At 32.4% G+C, this 11,686-nt stretch overlaps 1 pseudogene; it reads left to right on the top strand.

The window, feature by feature from the left end:
• The window catches only part of LOC106469647, a 33,766-nt pseudogene extending 33,143 nt beyond the window's left edge, over window positions 1–623 (top strand).
• The last annotated feature ends 11,063 nt before the right edge of the window (window positions 624–11,686 follow it).

The following is an 11,686-nucleotide window of genomic DNA, read 5'->3' on the forward strand; positions in this document are numbered from 1 at the left end:
GGGTCTAATCTAACTTGGGGATGTAGTCATGTTGGTTGTAATGGACACCAGGGTCTAATCTAACTTGGGGATGTAGTCATGTTGGTTGTAATGGACACCAGGGTCTAATCTAACTTGGGGATGTAGTCATGTTGGTTGTAATGGACACCAGGGTCTAATCTAACTTGGGGATGTAGTCATGTTGGCTGTAATTAATACCAGGGATCTAGTAATGTTAGTTGTGTTGTAGAACAAGAATATGTTATCAGCAGATACTTATGTTTTATACCTAGTTTTAGTCAGCAATTGTTTGTTTATTTTATAGGTACAAATGATAAGGCTGGAGGCCCTCACTCTCTTCTACGTTGGACTTCTCCACAAGTTGTAAAAGAAATGTTTAAACCCCTAACAGAATGGGACTATCCTTATATGAAAAACTAGAACTTCCTATGAATAACTGTATTCTGTGAAAAGTAAATGAATAACACGTTGTTCCTTACTGAATTTGAACTTTACCTGAAATTGATATAATACTCATTTTTATTGCATTCTTAAGCCATAAGTGTTCCCAAAAGTATGTAGGTAAAATGTAAAGGTAAATATTAGTAATGGTTTACTGAATAAAAAAAACAATATAATTGGAATTCAAAATAGACATCATTATGTAAAAACTTTTTTCAATACTAAATGTGCAACACTACAGCACACTGAATATTTTATTTAGCTGTACTATATAATGTATTACATATTTTTTAACTGTGAACCAAGGTTTTGTTATCTACAATGTTTTACTTGAATCTACATTGTGGAATGAGGTTTACAGACTTTCTGTTTATGATTGTGATTATAGTGATTTTATTTCTTAGGTAAACTTGATACAGGATTTCTGTTTTTTGTTACATCAGAGATAGAGATTGTATAGCATTTAGTGTTAACTGCTGTTTACTTTATAACTTTTTATAGATATCAAGAATGGTAAGTAATAGTCTCTAAAGTATTGTTGTAAAGACTGTTTACTACCACTGTTTTTGTAGTGATATACGAGGCTTTGTGTCCGTACCATGGGCCCTATGGTGCTCTTCAACATACTGTACATATTCTATGTAAGATTGAGGGACAAAGAAAAGATACAGTTGTTCTAGTTAAGCAGTTTAAAAAACACTTGCAATTAAAAATTATTATGTTCTTTTTACAATTCAGAGACCTGTAATGGGTGAATGGTTTTAGATACTGCTGTGTGATGTTAAAAAAAAGTAGGCTTAGAAAGCACTGGTATAATTGAGAAATCTGTAAAGATCCATTACTTCTGTTTATCTGCTATGACGTTCCTGGCTTCAATAATACTTTTTTTTTCGTTTATTTATTGTTCCATTAATGATAAACATACTGGATAAGCTGACGAAATATTTTTCTGATTTTACGGTCACCTACTATTTTCTTTACTTGCATGGCATTTGATTCTAAACTAACCAGCAATTTTTACATGATAATTCATGAATCACATTTAACTTAAGTGAAGCTTCTGTGAGGTCCTTGACATGGTTTAGTAATTCTTTTTTTATTCAGGTTACAGGTAATCTGACTTTTAAAGAACTTTTTTGATAAAATATGGTTAAGATTTCCCCTCTAGTTAATCTTCATAGTTTGTATCAAAGAACTTGGTGATGGATTGTCTTAAAGGTCTCAATTTTAGCATAATATACGATTGGTGGGTAGGCTAATAATTGTTTTTCTTTTTGTTCTTTAAACTTCTATCACATGTACATGAAATAAAATTAATTAATTTTGATGTTAGCCAACTTTACCCCATGGCAACAAGCGAATGACAATCTAGGACAGAGGTAACATGTTCTCTATTAATATTTTTAGAACATTACAACTTCATGGCAACAAGCTAATGATAATCTAGGACAGATGTAACATGCTCTCTATTGATGTTTTTAGAACATTACAACTTCATGGCAACAAGCTAATGATAATCTAGGACAGATGTAACATGCTCTCTATTGATGTTTTTAGAACATTACAACATCATGGCAACAAGCTAATGATAATCTAGGACAGAGGTAACATGTTCTCTATGGATGTTTTTAGAACATTACAACTTCATAGCAACAAGCTAATGACAATCTAGGACACAGGTAACATGTTCTCTATTGATGGTTTTAGAACATTACAACTTCATGGCAACAAGCTAATGACAATCTAGGACATAGGTAAAGTTCTCTATTGATGGTTTTAGAACATTACAACTTCATGGCAACAAACTAATGACAATCTAGGACAGAGGTAACATTTTCTATTGATGTTTTTAGAACATTACAACTTCATGGCAACAAGCTAATGACAATCTAGGACAAAGGTAACATTCTCTATTGATGGTTTTAGAACATTACATCTTCATGGCAACAAACTAATGACAATCTAGGACAGAGGTAACATTCTCTATTGATGTTTTTAGAACATTACAAATTCATGGCAACTAGCTAATGACAATCAAGGACAGAGGTAACATTCTCTATTGATGGTTTTAGAACATTACAACTTCATGGCAACAAACTAATGACAATCTAGGACAGAGGTAACATTCTCTATTGATGTTTTTAGAACATTACAACTTCATGGTAACAAGCTAATGACAATCTAGGACAGAGGTAACATGTTCTCTATTGATGTTTTTTAGAACACTACAACTTCATGGCAACAAACTAATGACAATCTAGGACAGAGGTAACATTCTCTATTGATGTTTTTTTGTAATGTTCTTGTCCTAGATTGTCATTAGCTTGTTGCTATGAAGGGTAACATGTTCTCTATTAATATTTTTAGAACATTACAACTTCATGGCAACAAACTAATGACAATCTAGGACAGAGGTAACATTCTCTATGATGTTTTAGAACATTACAACTTCATGGTAACAAGCTAATGACAATCTAGGACAGAGGTAACATGCTCTCTATTGATGTTTTTAGAACATTACAACTTCAAGTTAATGAGGTAGTGAAATTGTAACAGTTTTGTTTAGTATTGTTTATATTTTTATAACAGTAATATACCACCATTTGAAAAATTTTCATATAGAGCACAGTACTCCAGAATTTGTATTTTCTCTACAAATGCCAATATGTAAGGACAGTATATATGTATAGTAAATGAATCTCCAACAAACCATGTTGAATAGGTAAAGTGAATTGTGTATTTTTCAATAACTTACAGAAAATAGACTGTTTAAACTTGACTTCTATAAGAATGAATCAAAAGTTGGTTGAAACATATAAAGTGTCGTATAATGGGTTAGCCAAAGTTCTGGAAATACTGTACCTTTCTACTGTGTTTAGATATGGATATCAACTAATTGATAAAAAGTCTCATTTCATACGATAACTTTGAATGAAAGTAGTAAAGTTGATGTGTTGAAACAATTCTTTTCACATAATTACTAAATACTGGCAGCCATAGTGTAATAAAACAAATTAATATATTAAACACAGTTAATTATTAAGTTTAATTTAAACACTAGCTATAATTTTACAGGAATTATTGACACTATTTTGACCATATGTATTTCTGCTAGAACGTGTCTTTACAAAATCTAAAGATAAGCTACAAGGTTTAGTTAAAGAAGTTGAATTTATTTAGTTTTGACATCACAATGTGTAAGGTAGATGATGCTTATCCATAACAACCAATTCTTTATACTCTGGCCATCATGGTAACCAGAGCCAGTATTCTCTGGCCATCATAGTAACCAGAGCCAGTATTCTACTGAGGTCAAACTTGGGTTTCAAGCTATAATTTCAACATCTAGTTATGTCAAGCCACAGAAAATAAACATTTAGGATTTAAAACCGATTATCTCAACCTCAACAACTAAATTCTCCAGGTTAGAGGAAATAAACCTAATACACTGTACCTTGGGTTGAAAATTGAGGGTCTTCACTTGCTACAGGTCAGCTATCTGTTTTAATATGTAAATTGAGGGTCTTCACTTGCTACAGGTCAGCTATCTGTTTTAATATGTAAATTGAGGGTCTTCACTTGCTACAGATCAGCTATCTGTTTTAATATGTAAATTGAGGGTCTTCACTTGCTACAGGTCAGCTATCTGTTTTAATATGTAAAGTGAGAGTCTTCACTTGCTACAGATCAGCTATCTGTTTTAATATGTAAAGTGAGGGTCTTCACTTGCTGCAGGTCAGCTATCTGTTTTAATATGTAAATTGAGGGTCTTCACTTGCTACAGGTCAGCTATCTGTTTTAATATGTAAATTGTGGGTCTTCACTTGCTACAGATCAGCTATCTGTTTTAATATGTAAATTGAGGGTCTTCACTTGCTGCAGATCAGCTATCTGTTTTAATATGTAAAGTGAGGGTCTTCACTTGCTACAGGTCACTACTTGTTTTAATATGTAAATTGTGGGTCTTCACTTGCTACAGGTCAGCTATCTGTTTTAATATGTAAATTGTGGGTCTTCACTTGCTACAGATCACCTATCTGTTTTAATATGTAAATTGAGGGTCTTCACTTGCTACAGGTCAGCTATCTGTTTTAATATGTAAAGTGAGGGTCTTCACTTGCTGCAGGTCAGCTATCTGTTTTAATATGTAAATTGTGGGTCTTCACTTGCTACAGGTCAGCTATCTGTTTTAATATGTAAACTGAGGGTCTTCACTTGCTACAGGTCAGCTATCTGTTTTAATATGTAAATTGTGGGTCTTCACTTGCTACAGGTCAGCTATCTGTTTTAATGCATTACATAATGTGCAACAAGTTTTATCCTTTCCTTTTATGGTACCAATTACTTCAATGAAAACATTGCTGGAAATGGGATTCACTGAAGTAGTAATAATATTTTTACTCGATGTTACACTTATGACTTGTATAATTAGATCCATAATGAATAACCATTGTTCTTGAAACAAGAATAAATTTCTACATGATTTATGGCACACAATGCTTTGCAACTATGGTATAATTCCCTTGGCAAGACAGCAGTAAACTTATGGATTTACAACACTAAAACCCAGGGATCAATTGCTTATGGTAGACACAGTAATAGCCCAATGTAGCTTTGCTCTAAAACAAACAAACTTTGGCATAATATTAGTTAGATGTTACTGAATTTAGAAGAGAAATTGAGTGACACAGAACAGAAGTTTAGGCTTAACTATAAGGCTATAATATAGTGTTTAATTTGTTACAATTTGATTACTCTGTTAGAGACTTTTCTCTGCTATTGGAAAGGACTCATCAAACTTTGTATTTGAAAAATTAATGCTAACAGAGGTGAAATATGCAAAGTTACAGCTATTTAAAAAAAAAATTTAGTGTGCTAGATTGTGAATCCAAAGTTCCTTGATTCATGCCTCATTACTACTGAATAAAAGCACTCCACACTTTGGGGTCATAGGTGTGCTATAATACTAATAGTGTTAATCAAATCCCATTATTTAATTCAAGTAGCCCATGAATTGACGATGAGTGGTGTTCACTAGCTGCCTTCCATCTATAGTCTATAAGTTCAAAATTAGGGAAGGCAACTGCAGATGTTATTATGTACCATAATTAGATGTTTTATTGGATTTCATGCACATTATGTTCGATAATATTAAAATGTATACCAAGAGCATACTCGTAATTCACTTCAAATTCTCACGTTTACCAACTTCAGGTTTCAGTTGGCTAGAATTAAGACATTGTGTTGAAAGAATATGTTAAGAAACAAGAAAAGGAAGTCATTAAAGTTACCTATATACAAGGTTATTATTTGAAAATGACAGATCACAAAGTTAAAAAAACAACAGCCAGAGGAGACAAATAAACAGCTGTAGCCATGTTAATCAGTTAACAAAAAATTAACACTTACCACATCATGACTGTAGTTGTTTTAACCAATAAATTCAAGTGTTACCAGGTCATGATATTATATGTATTAACTACTAATGCCAGTTCATATTCTACCTGTGCCTTATTTACAACACACATTTTAACCTTTTTTTCTGAACATCATTGTTTACTTACTGATTTTTGCCACTGAACCTTGGTCGCGGATGACGAGTGATGGGTCATTCTGTCACATAAAAATTACCTCATACTTGAATGTTCCTAATTTGGCTACAATGTGTCCATCTGCCAACAAAAGATTTGATCAGAGTTGAGTATTTTCACAAAGTAACCTAGTAATCTCACTAATTTCTTTCTTAATTTTCTCATTGTTTTATGTGGTTTAGATTGCCACTGATGGCCAGAGAACTATACTGAATTTCGATACATTAGAAGCTAAAGCTTATAAATAAAAACACTTGAATTACTTTGTTTTTAAGAACAATTTATTGCAACAAATTAATTTAAAATGTTAAATTAAACATTGTTTATGTTTCTGAAAGCCAAAACCTTGTGTTACAAAAGAAAACAAACTTTTATTGGAAAGAAACAAATTTAATCTAAGTCAAAGAGAAAGTAATGGTTTATTTGTTTTTTAGCATAAAGCTTTACAATTGGCTGTCTGCACTCTGTCCACTGTGGGGAATGAAACCACAGATTTTAACATTGTAAGTCTGTAAACTTACTGCTGACCTACTATGGAGTAATGTTCTGATACTGAGATTAACACTTTAAAGTTTTCAAACTATTAATCATGATTTTATTGTGAGATAGTTTCTCACTCTCTCTAGTTCTGTATATCAAACCTTTTTTCAAGATACATACATATAACAAACTATTAAAATGTACTTAAAGCGTGTACCTCACAACCCATTACTAAGTGACCTATTACCATCAATTACCTCCCTCTCACTATAGTCTCAGTGATAGTTGGAATGGTTGAGAACAGAGAAATTTGAACAAGATCTTCTGGTCTAATGTAAAGCTGAGACTCCACATCTTTCAACCTTGTCACTGTTTGTTTGTTTGCTTTACATCCAAGCCACATTGAACTATCTACTGTATCCACTGCAGGGAATCGAATGCCAGATTTTGGTGTCACTAAACTTTCCGCTGTCCCACTGAGTGCCAGATTGTACCCCTCGGAAATTCCATCAACATGATTCTCTATTTTCTCATGAAGAAGAAAGTACAACTGTTGTGTTCCAAAAGTTTAAGGAAGACTTCTTTGTTTAGACCTTTCACATAGTTGTCAGATTTCAAAATTAAATTATCAACAGAGTACACAACTTCTTTCAAAGATATATAAGTAAACTGTTCATCAAGTATATCAGTATATAAGTAAACTGTTCATCAAGTCTGTCAGTATATAAGTAAACCGGTTCATCAACTATACAAGTAAACTGGTTCATCAAGTATATAAGTAAACCAGTTCATCAAGTCTGTCAGTATGTAAGTAAACTGGTTCATCAAGTCTGTCAGTATATAAGTAAACCGATTCATCAAGTCTGTCAGTATATAAGTAAACCGATTCATCAAGTCTGTCAGTATATAAGTAAACTGGTTCATCAAGTCTATCAGTGTATAAGTAAACCGGTTCATCAAGTCTATCAGTGTATAAGTAAACCGGTTCATCAAGTCTATCAGTATATAAGTAAACCGGTTCATCAAGTCTGTCAGTATATAAGTAAACTGGTTCATCAAGTCTGTCAGTATATAAGTAAACTGGTTCATCAAGTATATAAATAAACTGGTTCATCAAGTCTATCAGTATATAAGTAAACTGGTTCATCAAGTATATTAGTAAACTGGTACATCAAGTATATCAGTATATAAGTAAACTGGTTCATCAAGTATATAAGTAAACTGGTTCATCAAGTCTATCAGTATATAAGTAAACTGGTTCATCAAGTATATCAGTATATTAGTAAACTGGTACATCAAGTATATCAGTATATAAGTAAACTGGTTCATCAAGTCTGTCAGTATATAAGTAAACTGGTTCATCAAGTATATAAGTAAACTGGTTCATCAAGTCTATCAGTATATAACTAAATTGATTCATCAAGTATATCAGTATACAAGTAAACTGGTTCATTAAATATATCAGTAAACTGGTTCATCAAAGTTAAAATTCTTGATTTCACTCGATAATGAAGCAGTTTTTTTAATTGCCAATTTATTTCTAATAAAAGGTGTCAAGAACGTTTATAAGACTAAGAGTCTATCCCTAATTAAATAATTTGTTATTGTGGGTGTTTATGGAAAACATCTTATTATCAGTAATTCATAACATTCCACACTATGAACTTATTGGCTTGATAAAATTTGGTGGTTCAAAAATAAATGTAAGAACTTAAAACTTTAGAAATTGCGTTTCGATACTCCCAGAGGGCACAGCAAAGATAACCCATTGTGTCGCGTTGTGCTTAATAACAAAGAAACTAAATCAGTAAATGTCACCGTACACCTGAATGAGCTGAACTTTGATTTTTTTCAGTTTTAATAAACACCTTTGTAGTTTACTTTGACTCTGTTGAATTCATATCTAAAAACTGGAAGTTATCACTATGATTCAGTATGAGATAAAACATTCAATTATTTATTCATATACTCTTACCTGTCAAGAATCACCGACTACTTCGTTTCTTTTAGTTTTATCTGGACCTGGAACATTTTTATCTTCTTTTGATAAGTTAAGATACAGATTTGGCTTTGAAGTAATATAAAAATACATATAGAATAAGGTTAATACTTAGATTTTAACCTTAACGTTTCCAAACCTTTTTCCTTGTTGCTTATTAATTGGCTATACTTTTAAACTCCTGAGTAAAAATACGAAAAGCGTAGAATAACATTAACAAAGTAATCTAATATTTGATGCCATAAAAAAAATTAAACCGTTGGATAACGCCATCTGTTCTATGTCTTACGAATTATAACTAGATACATAATATTTCACCTGTCTGGATTGCTTTCGTTTAATTGTTGTTACGCGTAAAGCTACACAATGGGCTATCTGAGCTGTGCCCACCTGGATTTTAACGTAATAAACCTCTATATTTACCGTTGAGCCACTGAGGGAAGAGGCGATCTGGACTGCTAGAAAATGAAGGGTTCAAGTTATATCCGTTTTATTCTGCGCGATTTAGATAAGTGTTTGAATCTAATTTCTGCCAACGTAGTAATATCCTCATTCGGTGACGAGGAACCCACTTTGAGATTATTAGTAGTAATATCCTGTTTGACTGCTCACGCAAATGAATAAATTCTAGATAAAACACTACTTTCTCCAACAACTGTAGTGAAACTATTCTTCTGACTATCACTTCAAAGCTACTGTTACGCCTCCAGTCGTTAGTTGATTTTCCGTAACTTCGTTCCAACGAAACTTTAGCGACACAAGTCCTTTCTTAATAAAACTGGTTTATTCTTTCCGAATACAACTTTACGATACACTTAATTTCAACAGTCGCGCTATAACAAACGCTATATCTCACGTGGCCAACAATATTTTGTCCGCATACATTCAATTACTCATTACACTGCACTGTTCCCGTCACGTTGTGACCATCTTATATACACCAGACTACCCCCAATCTAGTAATCTCCCGATAATTCACGAAGGTTCGAGAGAAGGAGTGGCGTGATACTAGTCACGTGACCTCGCTGACGCAACACTACTAAATTTGTGAGTATAAAGCCTTGCCATAAGCGAGTGGTAGTAAATATGTAGTAATAAAGTTAAGCGAGGTTGAAGAAAATTGGGAATATTATGCCTTATATATCTTTATATATGTAGTTTTCACAGGATAATTTAAAGAAAATTAAACAAAGCAAAGCTTGATAAGCAAATAGATCCCATTCAATATAACATATAACAATACGGCAAAATACTAAGATCTTTCTCAGGTTGAAAATTCATTACAGATTCAAATACATTTCAAAAATGTTTGTGATGGAAAATCAAGTGTCATTTTGATATGATGGACGTGAGTATAAAAAGCAACAAAAATGAAATAAATAAATAAATAAAAACCTAACTACATTATAAAACTTATACCTGCGTTTTATATAAGAATATCAATGTCATTAACTGTCAAAATTTGTTTTATTGTTTATAGAAGTTTAACATTGCACTGTTTGTTTTTCTCGTGTTCAAAGGACTTTATAATCAAGAGAGGGGCAGTGTTTCAGGATTTTTTTTTATTAGATTTGACGTTCGCATTGTTTTGTTATTGGTTAGAGGGTGTTTTAATGTCACAAGACTGAACAAATTGCTTGAAGATTAGAACTGTCTTGGAAATTGGGCTGAACGACATACAACGTGAATAAAGTGAAATTAAATTACTTATTGACTATTTATTAAAAGATCTTACGAGTGAAAGTAAAATAAAATGAGATAATCTATATCAAACACGTTTTACAAGCTGGTGAAGAATGATTACAATTGTACTTATTATTATACATTAGTATTAGGCTCATTACATTATTAAACATTACAATCTTTATCCAGCAAGAACACAAGATAAATAACATTACAAAACACTAACAATATAATTTTGATACAGTGTTGAGTATCTAACTGTTTTGTACCCCCCCCCCCCCTCAGTGGCACAGCGGCATGTTTGCAGACTTACAACGCTAGAAACCGGGTTTCGATACCGTGGTGGGCAGAGCACAGATAGCTCATTGTGTAGCTTTATGCTTAACTTCAAACAAACAAACCATTTTTGAATATTCAAACTAGTAAGTCACATGATAACCAGATTAAAGACCTGGGGCTATTTTGTACAGGAGAATGGTGGTCCTCAGAACAGAATTTTGTTAAACCCACGTGTTCTATAAATTAATAACGATTCGGATATTTGAATGTAAAATAAGCCAAATTAGAAATGAATTGTTAAAAAGAGCAATACAAAAAGTAGCATTCAGTACATAAAAATCATGTTCGATAAAATTATTACTCTTCAGGTCATATTATTTTGCTTATTTAAGCGGTAAGAAAACTTTAAATAATGATTTATGAATAAAAAATATTTTCGGAATCAGCCATTGGTATGAATTAAAGAACCAATCAAAGTTTCATGGCTGAATAGTTTAGGATCCATGTCGTTAATATGCATTTGTGGTGTTCAACATAAACAAACAGCATGTAAATTCCTTCATAACGAACTACGAATTATATTGTGCTTTTATAAAGCAACCTACGATAGATAGGTAATAAACAGAATACTAATTCTAATATTTATAATAAACATAAAGTAATGACAATGATTTTTTTTGTATTAAATTGCCGAGCAAACATTTATGGAAGAACAAACTGTAAAAATGTGTTAATAAAAACTGATAAAAATGACAAGTTTGTTTGTAACAACAAAAATGTATGTTGTCATAGTAATACAGTTGCAAACACAAGTTTCTAATTAAAAGTCCGGTTTCTGAGGCCCCCAGTGACTCAGCGGTAAGTGGGTGGGCGCATAATGCTAAATCTCTTGTTTCAATACCCGTTGTAGGCATTGCATAGATAGCCTGTTGTATAATTTTGTGCTTAATTACAAAAAAATATACTAACCAATTTTAAGTTATTTGTTTTATTTATCTCCTAGTTGTGGGGTCGGGGGGGGGGGATTCCGTGGCAACTACAGCAGCTATAAAGTCTGCATAGTAGCATATTTTGGTGTTTCATGGGTAGTGTGATGCCACCAAAAAAAAAACGTACTTAATGACATTATTACCGTATTTTTCGGAATATAAGACGCACCCTTATTTTGAAGTTTTTGGAAAAAAAAAAGCTACAGTCGCATTTGAAAGATTTT

The sequence above is a fragment of the Limulus polyphemus genome, unplaced genomic scaffold (genome assembly GCF_000517525.1).
Source record: "Limulus polyphemus unplaced genomic scaffold, Limulus_polyphemus-2.1.2 Scaffold3591, whole genome shotgun sequence".
Taxonomy (NCBI): Eukaryota; Metazoa; Arthropoda; class Merostomata; order Xiphosura; family Limulidae; genus Limulus; species Limulus polyphemus.